This window comes from Globicephala melas, chromosome 9 (genome assembly GCF_963455315.2).
Source record: "Globicephala melas chromosome 9, mGloMel1.2, whole genome shotgun sequence".
NCBI lineage: Eukaryota > Metazoa > Chordata > Mammalia > Artiodactyla > Delphinidae > Globicephala > Globicephala melas.
This window is the reverse complement of record NC_083322.1, coordinates 22,780,613-22,802,377: the sequence shown is the minus strand read 5'-3', so window position 1 is coordinate 22,802,377 and position 21,765 is coordinate 22,780,613. Positions and strand designations below refer to the sequence as shown.

The window sequence follows — 21,765 nt, the reverse complement described above, 5'->3', positions numbered from 1 at the left end:
AACACTTGAAAGAACTACTATTTGATTGGAAGTCAGTACGTTAAAATCAGAATGTGAGGGCTAGAAGAAACTTTAGAAGATAATGTAGGTTTTTAAAGTGATAAATTAAAAATTTTAATAGATTATATATGTAATGGTATAAAATTCAAAAGATATAAAAAGATTATATTGCACAAATAAAGCTCTTGTCCTCTAGCCACTTGATTGGCCTTTTTAGACGCAACCAGAATGTTTAGCTTTTTATGTGTCCTTCAAGAGCTGTTTTCAATATATTTTGCCTTTACAAACAAAGCTATAATGAATATATTTGTATATAGGTGTTGAACACATATGTGAATGTCTATAGAATAAATTCTTACATGTGAAATTTCTGATTCAAAAGGTATGTATATGTTTTTTATTTTGTGAGTATTGCCAAATGCAATAGAGGCTATACAAGTTAATACTCCCAACTAGTTATGTGTGAATAAATCTTTTATTATTGAACCAATTTTCCAGGCTGAACCTTTCAATCTATACATTTTTTTTTTTTTGTGGTACGCGGGCCTCTCACTGTTGTGGCCTGTCCTGTTGTGGAGCACAGGCTCCGGACGTGCAGGCTCAGCGGCCATGGCTCACGGGCCCAGCTGCTCCGCGGCATGTGGAATCTTCCTGGACTGGGGCACGAACCCATGTCCCCTGCATCGGTGGACTCTCAACCACTGCGCCACCAGGGAAACCCTAATCTATACATTTTTTAATCTATAAATTTTGTTTTACAGAAAACAAAAATTATAGAAAACAAAATTTATAAATTAAAAAAATTTTTATATTGCTGTTCTAATTGAAGAGGCGTAGGTAACCCGCTTTTGTCTTGACATGATCCTCTTGAGTCCTCAGAGTTCCAGAGAATAGATTGAAAACACTGATTGCAATCCAGCTTCCCTTATTCTATGGATGAAGAATTCCAAATAAATGGAGCTATTCCTCCAAGGCTTCCCAAAAAGGAGAAAGAAGATGGACTATAGAAAGAATCCTCAGAGAAAAATAGGAATGGCTCTGAAATGTATACAAAAGGAATTTCTTAGTGTTCTGTATAATGGGTAAACCTCAGTTAATGACTTTTTGAGAATTAAACCTTGTTAAAATAACATTTGCTGTTTGATTTTTTTTCATAAGCTTCATGGTTAGTGGAGGCCTTGGGAGCCCAAGGCATCGTTGGAATAGAATAGAGAACTTGATGGTCAGGGAGGAGTAAGGGAGGAAATCCTTACCTTCATAGTTTTGATGTGGTGACAGCTGATAGGAAAAGCAAAGGAGCAAAGACTAGCTGAAGAGGATGAGGTTTATAGGAGAAAAAGGATCTGGAGTGCCTAGTCCAGTGCCTGGTTAGTGGCTGCTCAGTTACCCTAGTTCCTTGTTGGTGGAATGGTTAGACTGGTCTAACCATTTTGGAAGGTAGTACTTAATCAGATTATGCATTTTGCGTACCCTGTGATCCAGCAGTTCTTTTTTTTTTTTTTTAAACATCTTTATTGGAGCATAATTGCTTTACAATGGTATGTTAGTTTCAGCTTCACAACAAAATGAATCAGTTATATATATACATATGTTCCCATATCTCTTCCCGCTTGCGTGACCCTCCCTCCCACCCTCCCTATCCCACCCCTCCAGGCGGTCACACAGCACCGAGCTGATCTCCCTGTGCTATGCGGCTGCTTCCCACTAGCTATCTACCTTACGTTTTGTAGTGTATACATGTCCATGCCTCTTTATTGCTTTGTCACCGTTTACCCTTCCCCCTCCCCATAGCCTCAAGTCCATTCTCTAGTAAGTCTGTGTCTTTATTCCTGTTTCACCCCTAGGTTTTTCATGACATTTTTTTTTTCTTAAATTCCATATATATGTGTTAGCATACGGTATTTGTCTCTCTCTTTCTGACTTACTTCACTCTGTATGACAGACTCTAGGTCTATCCACCTCATTACAAATAGCTCAATTTCGTCTCTTTTTATGGCTGAGTAATATTCCATTGTATATATGTGCCACATCTTCTTTATCCATTCATCCGATGATGGACACTTAGGTTGTTTCCATCTCTGGGCTATTGTAAATAGAGCTGCAATGAACATTTTGGTACATGACTCTTTTTGAATTATGGTTTTCTCAGGGTATATGCCCAGTAGTGGGATTGCTGGGTCATATGGTAGTTCTATTTGTAGCTTTTTAAGGAACCTCCATACTGTTCTCCACAGTGGCTGTATCAATTTACATTCCCACCAACAGTGTAAGAGGGTTCCCTTTTCTCCACACCCTCTCCAGCATTTATTGTTTCTAGATTTTTTGATGATGGCCATTCTGACTGGTGTGAGATGATATCTCATTGTAGTTTTGATTTGCATTTCTCTAATGATTAGTGATGTTGAGCATTCTTTCATGTGTTTGTTGGCACTCTGTATATCTTCTTTGGAGAAATGTCTATTTAGGTCTTCTGCCCATTTTTGGATTGGGTTGTTTGTTCTTTTGTTATTAAGCTGCATGAGCTGCTTATAAATTTTGGAGATTAATCCTTTGTCAGTTGCTTCATTTGCAAATATTTTCTCCCATTCTGAGGGTTGTCTTTTGGTCTTGTTTATGGTTTCCTTTGCTGCGCAAAAGCTTTTAAGTTTCATTAGGTCCCATTTGTTTACTTTTGTTTTTATTTCCATTTCTCTAGGAGGTGGGTCAAAAAGGATCTTGCTGTGATTTATGTCATAGAGTGTTCTGCCTATGTTTTCCTCTAAGAGTTTGATAGTTTCTGGCCTTACATTTAGGTCTTTAATCCATTTTGAGCTTATTTTTGTGTATGGTGTTAGGGAGTGATCTAATCTCATACTTTTACATGTAGCTGTCCAGTTTTCCCAGCACCACTTATTGAATAGGCTGTCCTTTCTCCACTGTACATTTCTGCCTCCTTTGTCAAAGATAAGGTGACCATATGTGCGTGGGTTTATCTCTGGGCTTTCTATCCTGTTCCATTGATCTATATTTCTGTTTTTGTGCCAGTACCATACTGTCTTGATTACTGTAGCTTTGTAGTATAGTCTGAAGTCAGGAAGCCTGATTCCTCCAGCTCCATTTTTCGTTCTCAAAATTGCTTTGGCTATTCGGGGTCTTTTGTGTTTCCATACAAATTGTGAGATTTTTTGTTCTAGTTCTGTGAAAAATGCCAGTGGTAGTTTCATAGCGATTGCATTGAATCTGTAGATTGCTTTGGGTAGTAGAGTCATTTTCACAATGTTGATTCTTCCAATCCAAGAACATGGTATATCTCTCCATCTATTTGTATCATTTTTAATTTCTTTCATCAGTGTCTTATAATTTTCTGCATACAGGTCTTTTGTCTCCTTAGGTAGGTTTATTCCTAGGTATTTTATTCTTTTTGTTGCAATGGTAAATGGGAGTGTTTTCTTGATTTCACTTTCAGATTTTTCATCCTTAGTGTATAGGAATGCCAGAGATTTCTGTGCATTAATTTTGTATCCTGCTACTTTACCAAATTCATTGATTAGCTCTAGTAGTTTTCTGGTAGCATCTTTAGGGTTCTGTATGTATAGTATCATGTCATCTGCAAACAGTGACAGCTTTACTTCTTCTTTTCCGATTTGGATTCCTTTTATTTCCTTTTCTTCTCTGATTGCTGTGGCTAAAACTTCCAAAACTATGTTGAATAAGAGTGGTGAGAGTGGGCAACCTTGTCTTGTTCCTGATCTTAGTGGAAATGCTTTCAGTTTTTCACCATTGAGGACGATGTTGGCTGTGGGTTTGTCATATATGGCCTTTATTATGTTGAGGAAAGTTCCCTCTATGCCTACTTTCTGCAGGGTTTTTATCATAAATGGGTGTTGGATTTTGTCAAAAGCTTTCTCTGCATCTATTGAGATGATCATATGGTTTTTCTCCTTCAATTTGTTAATATGGTGTATCACGTTGATTGATTTGCGTATATTGAAGAATCCTTGCATTCCTGGAATAAACCCCACTTGATCATGGTGTATGATCCGTTTAATGTGCTGTTGGATTCTGTTTGCTAGTATTTTGTTGAGGATCTTTGCATCTATGTTCATCAGTGATATTGGCCTGTAGTTTTCTTTCTTTGTGACATCCTTGTCTGGTTTTGGTATCAGGGTGATGGTGGCCTCGTAGAATGAGTTGGGGAGTGTTCCTCCCTCTGCTATATTTTGGAAGAGTCTGAGAAGGATAGGTGATAGCTCTTCTCTAAATGTTTGATAGAATTCACCTGTGAAGCCATCTGGTCCTGGGCTTTTGCTTGTTGGAAGATTTTTAATCACAGTTTCAATTTCAGTGCTTGTGATTGGTCTGTTTATATTTTCTATTTCTTCCTGATTCAGTCTTGGCAGGTTGTGCCTTTCTAAGAATTTGTCCATTTCTTCCAGGTTGTCCACTTTATTGGCATAGAGTTGCTTGTAGTAATCTCTCATGATCTTTTGTATTTCTGCAGTGTCAGTCGTTACTTCTCCTTTTTCATTTCTAATTCTATTGATTTGAGTCTTCTCCCTTTTTTTCTTGATGAGTCTGGCTAATGGTTTATCAATTTTGTTTATCCTTTCAAAGAACCAGCTTTTAGTTTTATTGATCTTTGCTATCGTTTCCTTCATTTCTTTTTCATTTATTTCTGATCTGATTTTTATGATTTCTTTCCTCCTGCTAACTTTGGGGTTTTTTTGTTCTTCTTTCTCTAATTGCTTTAGGTGCAAGGTTAGGTTTTTTATTCGAGATGTTTCCTGTTTCTTAAGGTAAGATTGTATTGCTATAAAATTCCCTCTTAGAACTGCTTTTGCTGCATCCCATAGATTTTGAGTCGTCGTGTCTCCATTGTCATTTGTTTCTAGGTATTTTTTGATTTCCCCTTTGATTTCTTCAGTGATCACTTCGTTATTAAGTAGTGTATTGTTTAGCCTCCATGTGTTTGTATTTTTTAAAGATCTTCTCCTGTGATTGATATCGAGTCTCATAGCGTTGTGGTCGGAAAAGATACTTGATACAATTTCAATTTTCTTAAATTTACCAAGGCTTGATTTGTGACCCAAGATATGATCTATCCTGGAGAATGTTCCATGAGCACTTGAGAAAAATGTGTATTCTGTTGTTTTTGGATGGAATGTCCTATAAATATCAATTAACTCCATCTCATTTAATGTATCATTTAAAGCTTGTGTTTCCTTATTTATTTTCATTTTGGATGATCTGTCCATTGGTGAAAGTGGGGTGTTAAAGTCCCCTACTATGAATGTGTTACTGTCGATTTCCCCTTTTATGGTTGTCAGTATTTGCCTTATGTATTGAGGTGCACCTATGTTGGGTGCATAAATATTTACAATTGTTATATCTTCCTCTTGGATCGATCCCTTGATCATTATGTAGTGTCCTTCTTTGTCTCTTCTAATAGTCTTTGTTTTAAAGTCTATTTTGTCTGATATGAGAATTGCTACTCCAGCTTTCTTTTGGTTTCCATTTGCATGAAATACCTTTTTCCATCCCCTTACTTTCAGTCTGTATGTGTCTCTAGGTCTGAAGTGGGTCTCTTGTAGACAGCAAATATATGGGTCTTGTTTTTGTATCCATTCAGCCAATCTGTGTCTTTTGGTGGGAGCATTTAGTCCATTTACATTTAAGGTAATTATCGATATGTGTGTTCCCATTCCCATTTTCTTAATTGTTTTGGCTTTGTTATTGTAGGTCTTTTCCTTCTTTTGTGTTTCTTGCCTAGAGAAGTTCCTTTAGCAGTTGTTGTAGAGCTGGTTTGGTGGTGCTGAACTCTCTCAGCTTTTGCTTGTCTCTAAAGGTTTTAATTTCTCCATCAAATCTGAATGAGATCCTTGCTGGGTAGAGTAATCTTGGTTGCAGGTTTTTCTCCTTCAACACTTTCAATATGTCCTGCCACTCCCTTCTGGCTTGCAGAGTTTCTGCTGAAAGATCAGCTGTTAACCTTATGGGGATTCCCTTGTGTGTTATTTGTTGTTTTTCCCTTGCTGCTTTTAATATGTTTTCTTTGTGTTTAACTTTTGACAGTTTGATTAATATGTGTCTTGGCGTATTTCTCCTTGGATTTATCCTGTATGGGACTCTCTGTGCTTCCTGGACTTGATTAACTATTTCCTTTCCCATATTAGGGAAGTTTTCAACTATAATCTCTTCAAATATTTTCTCAGTCCCTTTCTTTTTCTCTTCTTCTTCTGGAACCCCTATAATTCGAATGTTGGTACGTTTAATGTTGTCCCAGAGGTCTCTGAGACTGTCCTCAGTTCTTTTCATTCTTTTTTCTTTATTGTGCTCTGCAGTAGTTATTTCCACTATTTTATCTTCCAGGTCACTTATCCGTTCTTCTGCCTCAGTTATTCTGCTATTGATCCCATCTAGAGTACTTTTAATTTCATTTATTGTGTTGTTCATCGTTGCTTGTTTCATCTTTAGTTCTTCTAGGTCCTTGTTAACTGATTCTTGCATTTTGTCCATTCTATTGTCCATTCTATCTCCAAGATTTCGGATCAACCTTACTATCATTATTCTGAATTCTTTTTCAGGTAGACTGCCTATTTCCTCTTCATTTTTTAGGTCTGATGGGTTTTTAATCTTGCTCCTTCATCTGCGGTGTGTTTTTCTGTCTTTTCATTTTGCTTATCTTACTGTGTTTGGGGTCTCCTTTTTTGCAGGCTGAAGGTTCGTAGTTCCTGTTGTTTTTTGTGACTGTCCCCAGTGGCTAAGGTTGGTTCAGTGGGTTGTGTAGGCTTCCTGGTGGAGGGTACTAGTGCCTGTGTTCTGGTGGATGAGGCTAGATCTTGTCTTTCTGGTGGGCAGGTCCACGTCTGGTGGTGTGTTTTGGGGTGTCTGTAGACTTATTATGATTTTGGGCCGCCTCTCTGCTAATGGGTGGGGTTGTGTTCCTGTCTTGCTAGTTGTTTGGCATAGGATGTCCAGCACTGTAGCTTGCTGGTCGTTGAGTGAAGCTGGGTGCTGGCGTTGAGATGGAGATCTCTCGGAAATTTTTGCTGTTTGATATTATGTGCAGCTGGGAGGTCTCTTGTGGATCAGTGTCCTGAAGTTGGCTCTCCCACCTCAGAGGCACAGCACTGACTCCTGGCTGCAGCACCAAGAGCCTTTCATCCACAGGGCTCCTTAATTTGGGATGATTGGTTGTCTATTCAGGTATTCCACAGATGCAGGGTATATCAAGTTGATTGTGGAGCTTTAATCCGCTGCTTCTGAGGCTGCTGGGAGAGATTTCCCTTTCTCTTCTTTGTTCTCACAGCTCCCAGGGGCTCAGCTTTGGATTTAGCCCCGCCTGTGCGTGTAGGTCGCCGGAGGGCATCTGTTCTTTGCTCAAACAGGACGGGGTTAAAGGAGCCGCTGTTTCGGAGGCTCTGGCTCACTCAGGCCCGGGGGTAGGGAGGGGCACGGAGTGTGGGGCGGGCCTGCGGCGGCAGAGGCCGGCGAGACGTTGCAGCCTGAGGCGCGCCTGTGCGTTCTCCCGGGGGAGTTGTCCCTGGATCCCGGGACCCTGGCAGTGGCGGGCTGCACAGGCTCCCCGGAAGGGCGTGTGGCTAGTGACCTGTGTTCGCACACAGGCCTCCCGGTGGCGGCAGCAGCGGCCCTAGCGTCTCATGTCTGTCTCTGGGCTCCGCACTTTTAGCCGCGGCTCTCGCGCCCGTCCCTGGAGCTCTCTCAAGCAGCGTTCTTAATCCCCTCTCCTCGCGCACCAGGAAACAAAGAGGGATGTAAAAGTCTCTTGCCTCTTCGGCAGTTCCAGACTTCTCCCCGGACTCTCTCCCGGCCAGCCGCGGTGCGCTAACGCCCTGCAGGCTGTGTTCACGCCGCCAACCTCAGTCCTCTCCCGGCGCTCCGACAAAAGCCGGAGCCTCAGCTCCCAGTCCCGCCCGCCCCGGCGGGCGAGCAGACAAGCCTCTCGGCTGGCGAGTTCCGGTCGGCCCGATCCTCTGCACTGGAATCTGTCCGCTTTGCCCTCCGCACCCCTGTTGCTGTGCTCTCCTCCGCGGCTCCCAAGCTCCCCCACTCCGCCTCCCGAAGTCTCCACCCGCGAAGGGGCTTCCTAGTGTGTGGACACTTTTCCTCCTTCACAGCTCTCTCCCGCTGGTGCAGGACCCGTCCCTATCCTTTTGTCTCTGTTTAGTTTTTTCTTTTGCCCTACCCAGGTACGTGGGGGGTTTCTTGCCTTTTGGGAGGTCTGAGGTCCTCTGCCAGCGCTCAGCAGATGCTCTGCAGGAGTTGTTCCACGCGTAGATGCATCTCCGGTGCATCTGTGGGGAGGAACGTGATCTCCGCCCAGCAGTTCTTTTCCTAGGTATATAGCTGAAAGAAATTCTTACACAGGTCCATGAGTGGTTGGTTGTTCATTACATTGTTATTTGTGCCCATGGAAAACAATCTTGTTGTCCATACTCTTTTCCCAATGTTGAGTAAATTGTGATAGATTTATACCACAGGGTACTATCTAGCAGTCTGAAGCAGTGAACTAGATGTGCACGTGACAACATGATGGATCTTTTTTTTTAAATAAATTTATTTAATTTATTTTTGGCTGCATTGGGTCTTCGTTGCTGCATGCGGGCTTTCTCTAGTTGCGGCGAGCGGGGGCTACTCTTTGTTGTGGGGCATGGGCTTCTCATTGCAGTGGCTTCTCTTGTTGTGGAGCACGGGCTGTAGGTGTGCAGGCTTCAGTAGTTGTGGCGTGCGGGCTTCAGTAGTTGTGGCACGCGTGCTTAGTAGTTGTGGCTTGCAGGCTCTTGAGCGCAGGCTCAGTAGTTGTGGCACAAGGGCCCAGTTGCTCCATGGCATGTGGGATCTTCCCAGACCAGGGCTCGAACCCGCATCCCCTGCACTGGCAGGGGGATTCTTAACCACTGCACCACCAGGGAAGCCCAACATGATGGACCTTAAAAACATAGTGCTGATTAAAAACAGAAAGAAACAGACTGAGATATGTAACAATAGCATTTATATAAATTTTAAAAAGGTACATAAGTAAAACACATTATGCAGTTTGTAAGAAAACATCTGAACATATTAAGTACATTGCAGTGATTGCCTAAGTCGAGGGGATGATGAGAATGGGGATAAAAGAATAAACAATAAAAATATGTAAATGTGGAACTTCATTTCTCTTGTGGGTGAACTTTGAAGCACCTGATGGCTGACTAGGAGGATATCTACAGACCACTATCCCTGTGTCTTTCATTGTTGCTCTCTGTGGGAGTAATATTTCTCATAACAAATTATCATTGGACCATATTTTTTTTGTTAATTTAACTGTACTTAAAGTGAATATTTTGAGTTCGTGGTTCTGAAATCTTGCTCTTTTTTTTGGTCTTCACCTCGTTCTTCGCTTTTTCTGTTGCTATATGTTCTGTTTGGTTGTTGCTTTAATACAGAATATACTAGCCTCATTATTTATGTCTGGTTTAGGTACTACTTGTATAGCCAGCACTATATTAGAAGATAATAGTTAGTGATGAGTCATATGAGAGACTTTTCAAATGTCTTTTTGGATAATGGCCTTTATTTGATTAAAGTAAGGGGAAAAATACTGGTAATAAAGTAATCACTTTATTGATCCATTACTCTTTATTAAATTTATGTTATTTGTCTTGCTTTTCCTACAAGAATCTCTGGTTAGGGCAGGTAAAAATATTGACTCCTAGAGAGTTCCCTGAGGTAACAGTAAGATCTTGGGTAGAATAAGTACAGGAAACAAAGAGCCCTACCTTTCGGCAGTTTTTGTCATTAGAACTCTCCTTTTGTGGGTTATGAACTTTTGAGTAGCCTGAGTTTTGAGTTGGCCTCAATTGAGGTTTTTTGGTTAATGTGTACCATCCAGTGTACCACCCAGGCCGGAGCTCCAGATTAGCAATTGGAGAAAGGAGCTGTGATGGAATTAAGGTAACCTTGGCAACCATTATAATGTAAATGAGTCTCCTTGGGAAGGAAGTAGAAAGCCTGGGCACTTGTAGGGGCACTCCTTTAGAGATTTTACTACTAGAAATGACTAGCAGTTTGCTATTTTAATAACCTGGTATAACTCCTTGGACACGACCAAGTCTTGTGCCACTCCAGCCTTCTTTTAGTTTTTTGAGAAGTTAACACCATGTTTTAATATGTATATAAAACAAAATGGATCTCTCATGTGCTTATCTTCTTCATATACATGAACACCTCTTTTTCCTCTACTAAAGTTAAAGATTTTCACACTGTCTTCTGGCACTAACTGTTGTGCTACAGCGCTTCGGTGCACAAAGGAAGCCACTTAGGTTTCTAGGAAAACAGTGTGGTGTGTGCCTAGCATACCCTGTTGGCCAAGATTTGCTTATGGTAGAACCGATGGTGCCATGGCTACTCCTTAAGCAGCATGAAAGAGACAAATCTTTGGTTTCAAATCTCAGTTTTTTGTTTTAGCATTTAAGCTTTAAGAAATAAAAATTTCTATACCTTTTATAGTTTTAATGCAGGCTTACTCTGTGGATTTAGAGATTAGACGACTGGAGGGAGTAATAAAAGTGAAACCAAAGTATTACCAAATCGGGGTTGAGTTGCTAAGTTAAGTAGTGTACTTGTTTACTACACACCTAATGAGTCCAGTGGTTTTAACAAGGAGGTTGTGGGTAAAAAGCTTAGAGTTCTGATTCAAGTTTAACCCTTGTCATGTGGTTTGGTGCCAAGCAAATAGCTTCTGTCAGCCTCAATTTTCTCTCTGTAAAGGAAGAGTGAAAAAATGACTATTGTAGGGAAATATTTACAAGAGGAACTGAAATATAACTAGTGGTGTGGTCAAGAATATCATGTAATAGAAGACAGAAGTTCTAACTTTCAGGGTAATGTGCCTCAGATATCCTATGCAGCTTGCTTCAGTTAAGGCTTTGTACTTTGGTTTTTAAGTTTTTTTCCTCTAGCCTTATCCTTTTGTTGAGCTGTCGTTGAGATCACATCAGATACTCCTGTGTAACAACAACTGTCTTTGTTGGTTTAGCCATCAACAGGTGAGTTGATTTTTGAACTTCAAATATCTGAGCATTTATTATATGCAAAGTTTGGAACTGTGTGCGTGGGGAATAAGTACAAAATGTATAAAACGTAATTCCTGCTATTCAAAATAGCAGTCTTTCAAAGAACTTAGAAACAGTTCATTTTTGAAAAAATAATTAATTAATTAATTTGGCTGCATTGGGTCTTAGTTGCAACACGCGGGATCTTCGTTGCGGCATGCGGAATCTTTTGTTGCCGCACATGGGCTTCTTTCTAGTTGTGGTGCATGGGCTCAGTAGTTGTGGCGTGCGGGCTCAGTAGTTGCAATGCATGCACTCAGGAGTTGTAGCATGCAGGCTTAGTTGCTCCATGGCATGTGGGATCTTAGTTCCCCAACCAGGAATCGAACCTGCATCCCCTGCATTGGAAGGACGATTCTTAACCACTCGACCACCAGGGAAGTCCCCCAGAAACAGTTCTGATTTACTTTTCCTACCTCAGATCTCATCTCTGTGAAAATCATTCCTGATTCTCTTAGTTCTTTTCTTCATATGATTTAGTTTGCTAGCCCCATTACCCCCCATCCTGGTTATCCTCTTCTGAATCTATTATATGTGGTCAGTTATCACTTGTAAGAGGTCATATTCTAAATTATAATTCTCAGGAAGTTGCCTGACCTGTAGTGATTTTCTTCTCTGTTCAGGTCACTATACTGTTATTTTATTAACTGAATTTGTGTAAGGTTTATAAGCTGACACTTTCACACTGAAGATTCGTCTTGAGCTTACCGTCAAATAAACTCTCAACTAATTATCAACTAATGTTAAAATTGATTTCTTACTAGTAGCATACTTTTGTTTAGATAAATGCATTTACATTTATCCTTGATAAATTTCATTTTGCATTTTCACCCCATTGTTTCTATCTGTTCAGATATTTTTGATTTTTGATTATGACTTTCGTGGTATCATCTGATCTTCCCAGGTTTATATCACTAGGAAAATTTATAAGCTACTGTTTAAATCTCCCAGGTGTCTATAAACATTGACTAAAGTAAGGCCAAATACAGAGCCCTGAGACAACATGAGAGCCTTCCATTCAGATTGATATCAAGCCATTGATTTATAATCAACCTATTCTCAATCTGTCACCTGATGAACATAAGTAACTTTGTTTTGATTTCAACGAGATGTATTTGACCTACTCTATGTTATTTCTCTGATCTCTCGGTCTAGTAGTTTTTAAATTAGGTTAGCATGATTTTTTTCTTATTGAACCCATTCTGGCTTCTGGTGCTGTCCTTACCCCTTCCCTATTTTGCCATAGGCTGACATATAATATTGCTGGGAATCCTTGTTAAACTCTTCTTTTTTTTTTCTTCCAGTTTTATTTGGATATAATTGACATACAGCACTGTATAAGTTTAAGGTGTACAGCATAATGATTTGGCTTACATACCTTATGAAATGATTATCACAATAAGTTTAGTGGACATCCAGCACTCATATGGATACAAAATTAAAGAAATAGAAAAAAATTTTTTTTTCCTTGTGATGAGAACTCTTAGGATTTATCTCTTGACAACTTTCATATATAATGTTTGGCAATGTTAATTATTTTTATCAAGTTGTACATCCCTAGTACTTGTTTATCTTGTAACTGGAAGTTTGTACCTTTTTCCTGCCTTCTTCCAGTTCCCCCTCTCTCCACTCCTTTCCTCTGGTAAGTACAAATCTGATCTCTTCTTGTATGAGTTTGTTTGTTTGTATGTATTTGAAGTATAATTGACCCACAACACTATGTTATTTTTTGGTACACAACATGGTGACTTCATATTTTTATACATTTCAAAATGATCGCCATGCCAAGTTTAGTTACCGTCTGCTCTGTCATCATCATACAAAGATATAACATAATTATGACTATATTCCCCACACTGTACATTTCATACCCGTGACTCATTTATTTTGTTACTGAAAGTTTCTGTCTCTTAATCTGCCTCACCTATTTCTCTCCTTTCCCCACCCCTCCTGCCCTCTGGCAACCATCTGTTTTATGTATGTATGACTGTTCCTGTTTAGTTATGTGTGTTTGTTTTGTTTTTTTAGACTTCACATATAAGTGAAATTATACAATATTTGTCTTTCTCTGACTTATTTCACTTAGCATAATACTTTCTAGGTCCATCTATGTTGTCGCAAATGGGAAGATTTCATTCTTTTTTATGGATAAGAAATATTCCATTGTATGTATATACCACATCTTCTTTATCCATTCATCTGTTGGACACTTAGGTTGCTCCCATATCTTGGCTATTGTAAATAATGTTTCAGTGAACATAGGGTGCATATATGTTTTTGAAATAGTGTTTTGCTTTCCTTGGATAAATACCCAGCAATGGAATTGCTGGATCATATGGTAGTTTTATTTGTAAATGTTTGAGGAGCCTCCATACTGTTTTCCATAGTGGTTGCACCAATTTACATTCCCACCAACAGTGCATGAGGGTTCTGTTTTCTCTATATCCTCACCAACACTTGTTATTTATTGTCTTTGATATTGGCCTTCTGACAGGTATAAGATGGTATCTCATTGTGGTTTAGATTTGCATTTTCCTGCTGATTAGTGATGTTGAGCATCTTTTCATGTGCCTGTTAGCTGTCTGTATGTCTTCTTTGTAAAAATGTCATTCAGGGGGCTTCCCTGGTGGCGCAGTGGTTGAGAGTCCACCTGTCCATGCAGGGGACATGGGTTCGTGCCCTGGTCCGGGAGGATCCCACATGCCACGGAGCGGCTAGGTCCGTGAGCCATGGCCACTGAGCCTGCGCGTCCAGAGCCTGTGCTCTGCAACGGGAGAGGCCACAACAGTGAGAGGCCTGCGTACTGCAAAAAAAAAAAAAAAAAAAAAAAAAAAAAGTCATTCAGGTCCTCTGACCTTTTTTTAAAATTTCTTTCTTTCTCTATTTTTTGGCTACGTTGGGTTTTCGTTGGTGGGCGCCGGCTTTCTCTAGTTGTGGTGAGCTTGGTCTACTCTTCGTTGCAGTGCACGGGCTTCTCTTTGTGGTGGCTTCTCTTGTTGCGGAGCACGGACTCTAGGCACATGGGCTTCAGTAGTTGTGGTATGTGGGCTCAGTAGTTGTGGCTCGTGGGCTCTAGATCGCAGGCTCAGTAGTTGTCTGCACAGGCTTAGTTGCTCCAAGGCATGTGGGATCTTCCTGGACCAGGGCTCAAACCTGTGTCCCCCTGCACTGGCAGGTGGATTCTTAACCACTGCGCCACCAGGGAAATCCCTCTGCCCATTTTTTAATTGGGTTGTTTGTTTGTTTTTTGATATTGACTTGCATGAGTTCTTTATGTATTTCAGATATTAACCCCTTATCAGATATTTTGCTTGCAAATATCTTCTCCCATTCAGTAAGCGGTCTTTTTGTTTTGCTGATAGTTTCCTTTGCTGTGCAAAAATTTTTTAGTTTGATATAGTACCATTTGTTTATTTTTGCTTTTGTTTCCCTGGCCTGAAGAGACATCCGAAAAAGTATTGCTAAGACCAATGTCAAAGAGTGTACTGCCTATGTATTCTTCTAGAAGTTTTATGGTTTCAAGTCATATTTATTTTATTTTTTTGGCTGCACTGCATGGCATGTGGGATCTTAGTTCCCTGACCAGGGATCGAACCCGCACCCCCTGCATTGGAAGTGCAGAGTCTTAACCACTGGACCGCCAGGGAAGTCCCTCAAGTCTTATATTTAAATCTTTAATCCATTTTGAGTTTATTTTTGTATATGGTGTGAGAAACCTTGTTAAATTCTTAATCTGTAGTTTTTAGAATCTGGTCTTTTGTTTATCATTTGAAATTGAGAAAATTGCAATAGAATTTTCTTGTTTCTAGTCTTTTAGTGTCTCTTGTATTTTACATGAGATATCATGGAGATCTCAACGTCTTAGGCTATAATTTATCTGGTCATAGAGATTTGAACACTAAGAATCTACTAGGTGCTCTTTTTTTTTTTTTTTTTTCTTTTTGCGGTACGCGGGCCTCTCACTGTTGTGGCCTCTCCCGTTGCAGAGCACAGGCTCCGGAAGCGCAGGCTCAGCGGCCATGGCTCACGGGCCCAGCCGCTCCGTGGCATGTGGGATCATCCCGGAACGGGGCACGAACCCGTGTCCCCTGCATCGGCAGGCGGACTCTCAACCACTGTGCCACCAGGGAAGCCCTAGATGCTCTTTTATTGTCTTTTCTTCTATCTCAGGCTTCAGTTTCCTCTTAACCATATGTATTCCTCTCTTTCCAATATGGAGGATTATTCTTGATAAAGAAAATGGAAGCAAAATAAGAGTGGAATAGTTTAGATTTTTTGTATTATCTTTTAACATGGTAGAAGGACCTGTCTCATCTTTTTGTATCCAACTTTGCTGGAAAAAGACTTGTATGTTAGCACTTTTCATAAACTTATATTTGATCCTCTAAAGCACTGCATTAGATTCTTAGACTCCAAAGATGAATAAGACAAGGTCTTTTCTTTAAAGAAAAGTTGGAAAGATAAATGTAAATTTTTACAGAATAACAAGGTAAGGGCTTCTAGAGGATGTTCAAAATCCTGTGGTGCAGGAAAGATCAACCAATTGTGTTTAATGGAGGCAGGTTTATATGAACCTCCACAGAGGAAATTCTGTTTAAGTGAATTCTTGAAGGAAGTATAGACATTTTGGGTTGATTGGGGTGGGATAGGAAGAATAACATTCTTTTTATGAAGACCAGCATGTACAAATACATGAAGTTAAAGGCCAACATTATGTATTGAGAAATCTTAAAATAGGCCAGTATAGTTAGAATATGGAATATAAAGGGGAGTCCCAGGAAATGAGGCTGGAGAGACAAGTAGGACCATATCAGCAAGGGCCTTTATAACTACTGTATGCTGGAATTTGGACTCCAGTAGGCACATGAGTGTCCTTGAAGGGTTTTAAGCAGAGCATGTCATCAAAACCAGGCCAGAGTCCTTCCTATGATATACTGTATAAATCAGTTTAGGCTAGATTATGTTGTGGTAACAAATAAATCCCCAATTTCAATGGCTTATAATAACAAGAGATTATTTTTTGCTCATGCTCCATATCTGTCATGTGGCTCTGTTCCAGGACCAAGGCTAGAGATTTAGCTCTTATCTGAGACGCTGCCCTTGTGGTAGAGGAAAATGAGACTTGGTAGAACCATACCATTGCTCTGAAAGCTTCTGTTCAGAAGTGGAATGTATCATTTCCTCACATTTCATTGGCTAAAGCAAGTCACATGCCCAAGCCTGACATCAACTGGACAGGAGTGTCTAATCCTCCACCAGGGAGGGGCAGTGAATATTTTGAATAAAAATGGAATCTATTTGCATATATCAAATTGTATTTCTTTACTTTCTGGGATTACCCTGGAGCTGCTGGTGGGCACGTTCCCAATGACTTAAAGTAACCTGAGGGAATGAAGCTAGTAGAGTGCAGAGAGATAAGAGACCAGAAAATGTCCTGGCAACTTTAGTCTCTGCACTCCCTTGTGCTGCCATGGCTCCTGAAACTTTCCTTTGTATCTCTGAGCTAATAGGAGAGTGCCATGATTGGATTTGCATTTTAGATTACTTTGTATGCAGTATGGAGAATGGGGAGAATGCATCAGAGTAGAAGCAGGAAGAACAGTACCTTATGCAAAAAAGAATGGTAAGTAATCCATTTCAGGTATGGAAGCACAAACTAGAGGCCTGGAATTGGGATTGGAAAGATGGATTTTTTCAGAGTTACTCCGGAGGTAGGATCAAGCCCTGATTATTGTGGGGAGGAGTGAAAGAGAGGGAAGAGAGTTATGGCCAGTTAGGACACATTTGGGTAGATGGTGGTGCTATTCACCAACCTAGGAGGTAAAACAGGTGGTGGGAGAAGATAATTTTAGACATGTTGACTTTGAGGTGTCTGTGGGACATCTAAATGGAGATTACTAGTAGACAAATTGGGCATACTGGTATGGAGCCCAGAGGATGTAAGGAGTATTATTAAAATGATGATTCATGGAATGTAAGGATAAAGAATTATGAATAAGAAGGAAAGGGCATAAAGGAGATGGCCAAAAGATTGAAAGTAGAAGGATCAGGAAGGATCAGTGAGCTAAAGTCAATGTGAGGTCATAGTAAGAGTAATTAAATAAGTGAGCTAAAAGGAGAAGTCTGAGAGCAGGATATACAAATTAGCTGTTTTGGAGGTGGAACAATTTATAGTGTTGATAAGATTTGGGGTGTGACCTTGGCAGCGGTTAACTGAGGTAAAATGGAAGAGAACATCATTAGAGATAACATAAAGGAACTTGAAGGCCAAGGTCTTAATGGGCCACCCATGCATTATTGAAATCACCCAGTGTTGCAGAACTTCTAAGTTGTCTACTCAATGTCCAGTTTCTATTCCTTTATTAAGAGAACCCTGGGCAATGTGCACTGGAAAAACTATGCTACTTAGAATTAGATTCAGCTTCGTATGACACTAACCCCCAATAACAACGGCTTATATGCACATGGGTTTGTTTTCTCATAAAATATGCTATCTTTGTTCATATAAAATCATCATTGTTTCAAATCTTTTGCAGCATTTATACATTCTGAGTAAGTTATATACATGATTTATTAATTCTACTCAACTGTAACCCTCAGAATGTATGTACTATATTTAATTTATAAAGAATTACAGAGATAAGCATTATAAGGTTGGTGTGGTAGCTCCCCAAAGATTAGGGACCCAGACTCTTAGGGCCCCAACTCATTTTGTTCCATCATTCTTAGTATGCTGCTTCCATCCTTAGGGACACTTCTATGGTTCAAGATGACTGTTGGAGCTCAAGGCATGTTTTCTAAATTATAACCAGAAAGAAGGAGGTAGGACAAAAGCAAAAAAAAAACACCTCTTTTCCAGAATTCCCACCCAACAACTTCCACTTACCTGTTATCTAATAAACCCAGGTGAGTGGTGGAATTTAGGATGACTAGAATGAGAGAGAGGAATTTAGTAGATGGCAGTAACTAGGAAGGGAAGAGATGATACAGTTGAATGGCATGACCTTAAAGGAGCTGCTTTTTATTGATATAAGAGAGTGAAGAATGTAAATGTAAAAGAAAGCAGGGATCAAAAATGTGATAAATATAGTAGAAAAGATAGGATAAATAAAAAACACAGTAAAAGATGGTAGAAATAAATCCAAATGCATCAGTAATCATACTAAAGTAAATGAATTACACTTACCAGTTAAGACTGTTATATCATGTTTCCAAGATGGCTGACATGTGTGCCATCCTCCCACATACCGGTGGAGTTTATTCTTCCATTCATCTTGAATCTGGGCTGGCTTTAGTGACTTGTATGATCAATAGAATGTACCAGAAGTGACATTCTGGGACTTTCAAGGCTAGGTCATGAGAAGTTTTGCAGCTTCCATCTAGCCTTTTTGAACATTCTTTTCTGGAATGTTCTCCCATGGAACACTCAATCTGGGGACCTAGCTGTCATGTGTGAAAAGCCCAAGCCAGATGGAAAGGCCCAGCTGAGCTCCCAGCCAACAGCCAGCATCAGCTGCCATCCATGTGAGTGAGTGAAGGAATCATCTTGGACATTCCAGTCCCAGCAGACATCATATGGAGAAAAACCCAGACGCCAGGCATACGGACCCAATCTAGCCATCATCAGCCATTAGAGCCACCGTACCTGAGGCCTCAGATGTGGAGCAGATACAAACCATCCCTACTGTACCTTGTCTGAATTCCTGACCTCCAGAATTATGAGCATAATAAAATAGTTGTAGTTTTATGCCAGTAAGCTTTGGGGTAGTTTGTTTATAGCAATAGATAATTGAAATAGAATTTGGTACCTGGATGTGAGGTGCTGCTGTAACCGAAAATATGGATTGGCTTTGGGACTTGGCAGTGGGTAGAAGCTGGAGGGACTTTGAGGAGACTGTTAGTGAAGGCTTGAAACACAGAAAAGTATTACAGGAGGCTGGATAAAAGGGAACCTTTGTTAGGTGGTGATGGTGGTACAAGGTTTGTTAACACTGTCACATGTGGCAACATGGAAGACGGAAAATGTATCTAATGAATTCACTTTATCTAAAGAGTTTTCTAGGCAGAATGCTGAAAAGTGTTACTTAGCTACTTCTATCTGCCTATGATAAGGTAAACATACAGAGATGAATGAGCTAAGAAATGAACTAGTCAGTTTTTAAGCAGAACTTAGAGGGGAAATATTTCTAACCCAGGATCTGTTATGTTAGGAAATAAAACTTTTTCTCATCCCTAGTTGCTCCAGGTAGCCAATGACTTCTAAAGAAATGGCTTCAGAGCAAAGATAAAATTCAACATGCTGCCAATGAAACATGACCTCAAAGTAAAGATCTCAAGAATGCAACTGTAAATCCCTTTGTTAAGACTTTGGAAAGATTTAAGGCAGTGCCTCATAGAACCTTTCAGCTAGATAAAAAGATGTCTAAAGATCTTAAGGGAATACCTCCTAGACCCTCTTAGTTAAACAATAGGGCTTCTAAGGATTTTAAGGGTGTTTTCTTACAGTAGCTTACACAGGAATTGAAAGAGAGGAAGTGGGTATGGCTCTGTCTACTGGAGTGAACTTCCTATAAGATTCATAGGAAATCTGCAAGATTTTTAATAAATTGTGTGTACTAATTGCAGCAGCTTCAGCATGGAGCAAAAGGAACAGAGACAATTAAAAGTAAAAATAGGCCTTTGGACTTCCCAACCATATACAGGCAGGAAACAGGCTGAGAAGGCTACTCCTCTGCAACTATTAACCAACTTTTATGTAAAAGGAAGGATAACTCAGGGTGGAGCCAAGAGTTTTGAAGAATCACTCTCAGGGAGTAGGGCTGAGCTGTAACCAAGACACTGGTGATATTTGTCTGATTAAATTACAGAATTGCTGTGGAAAAAACCTGCTATGTGTCTCCTGTTGCTTCCCCCTTTTTTTCATATTTTGAATGAGAGTGTCTATTGTGGTTATCCTGAGTCAGTCTCACTATTGTACATTTGTATGTTGAGTGTGTGGGAGCAGATAATTTGTCTCTTTATTCAGATCAAGAGGAATTATACTCCAGTAGCTGTACCTGAGGAACTGCATCTGAGGAACCTCAATCACACCTGGACCTGAATTAGATATCAAGATTCTGGACATCAAGCTGATGCCATAATCAGATGAGACTTTTGGAGGTCTTAGGAGAGGGTGAGTGTATTTTGCATGTGGGAGGGACTTTTTGGGGCCAGAGGGTGGTTTATGGTAGCTTTGTCTGCAAAGTGGCCATTGTCGATTTCTTCCCTTCTTGCCATTCAGAGGTGGAGTCTATTTCTCTCCTCCTCTTGAATCTGGGCTGTCTTTAGTGGCTTGCTTGGCCAATTGAATGGGACTTCTGAGGCTAGGTCACAAGAAGTCCTGAAGCTTCTGCCTATGTATGCCTCTTGGAATACTTACTCTCAGAACCCAGCCATCATGCTGTGAGAAGCCCAAGCCAAGTGGAGAGGACACATGTAGGCCCTGGTTGATAGCCCCAGTGAACTACCAGCAAACAGCCAGTATCAACTAACTGTCAGCTATGTGAGTGTGAAGGAACCATGTTGGACAGTCCGTCCCTAGCTAACATCATCTGGAGAGAAGAACTGAGGTCCCAGACAAATAGCTCCTCTTAAGACATCCCAACCATCTTCATCCATTAAAGTCATCCATCCCATCTGAGGTCCCAGACGTTGCGGATCAGAGACACGCTGTCTCAGCTGTGCCCTACTAGAATTTCTGGCCCACAGAATCATGAGAATAATAAATGATCATTGTTTATCACTGTTTGGGGGTAGTTTTTTTTTAATGCAGTAATAGATAATTGGAACATTGTCAGATTGAATAGAAAATAATCTAGCTCTATGCAGTTTATAAAAGGCATACCTAATAAAACATAAGGAATCAGAGAGATTGAAAGTAAAGGTATGGAAAAACATATTCTAAAAGAAAGCTGGTATAGCAGGGTAATAGTAGGCAAAATTAACTTAAAGGTAAAAATTATTATTATAGTTAAAAATCATGACAAAATATATAAATGGAATAATTAACCAGGAAGCTATAATAATTCCAAATCAGTATGCATTTGATACTATGGCCTCAAAGTATATATAGACAGAATACAGATAGACTACAAAATATATAGAGAGAATACAGGAAGAAAATATATAGATACAATTATAAGAAAAAGATAAATCTACAAAGCAGGAAATTTTAATATCTTTTTCAATAATTGATGGTCAAACAAACAAAAAATTTGAGAGGAGTTGAACAAACAACTAACAAGTTTGATTTGGTGGGCCTGTACAGAGCCCCGCACGTAATACATGAGAATATACTTTCTTTTTAAGTAGTTTTTTAAAAATTGAATGCATACTGAATTCATAAAGCAAGTTTCAACAAAACCACTGAATGGTGTTATGCAGACTATGTTATTCATTTCAGTTAAGATTGAAATTAAACCAAACGATGATCAAAATAATTTTATTTGGAAATTTAAAAGCATGCTCTAAGTAACTCATAGGTCAAAGAAGAAATAATAATAGAAATTAGAGATAAAACTAACTTACCAAAACTGACTCAGGAAGGAATAAAAACCTGAATAAACCTATAATCATTAAACATATTAAATTATAAATAAAAATCCACCCAATAGAAAAGAGGCACAGACGGAAT

At 39.8% G+C, this 21,765-nt stretch overlaps 1 protein-coding gene across 4 annotated transcripts in view; it reads left to right on the top strand.

The window, feature by feature from the left end:
• The window catches only part of AHCYL2 (adenosylhomocysteinase like 2), a 178,166-nt gene that overhangs the window by 29,491 nt on the left and 126,910 nt on the right, over positions 1 to 21,765 (top strand). The window contains exon 2 of one of the 4 annotated variants that reach the window (XM_060305341.2): positions 20,119 to 20,265. The exons of the other annotated variants lie outside the window; for them this stretch is intronic. The gene's annotated coding sequence lies outside the window, so the exon portion shown is untranslated. The remainder of the gene's footprint in view (positions 1 to 20,118; positions 20,266 to 21,765) is intronic. 4 annotated transcript variants of the gene reach the window in all.